This window comes from Lupinus angustifolius, chromosome LG17 (assembly GCF_001865875.1).
Source record: "Lupinus angustifolius cultivar Tanjil chromosome LG17, LupAngTanjil_v1.0, whole genome shotgun sequence".
Taxonomy (NCBI): Eukaryota; Viridiplantae; Streptophyta; class Magnoliopsida; order Fabales; family Fabaceae; genus Lupinus; species Lupinus angustifolius.
In genome coordinates, this window is record NC_032025.1 from 11,234,667 (window position 1) to 11,235,065 (window position 399).

A 399-nucleotide genomic window follows, 5' to 3' on the forward strand; every position below is an offset into this window, starting at 1 on the left:
TTACCTCTTCCGAATCCTCATCCTCATCCTCATCCTCATCCTCCTCCTCCTCTTGGACCTCCCCTTCATCCTATCCTCATTCTCCTCCTCGTCTTATCCTCATCCTCATCCTCATCCTCATCCTCATCCTCCTCCTCCTCTTGGACCTCCCCTTCATCCTATCCTCATTCTCCTCCTCGTCTTATCCTCATCCTCATCCTCATCCTCATCCTCATCCTCCTCCTCCTCTTGGACCTCCTCTTCATCCTATCCTCATACTTATCCTCCTCTTATCCTCATCCTCATCCTCATCCTAACCTCATCATCGTCCTCATCCTCATCATCATCCTCATTCTCGTCCTCCTCCTATCCTCATCCTCTTGGTCATCCTCATCCTCATCCTCGTCCTCATCCTCATCT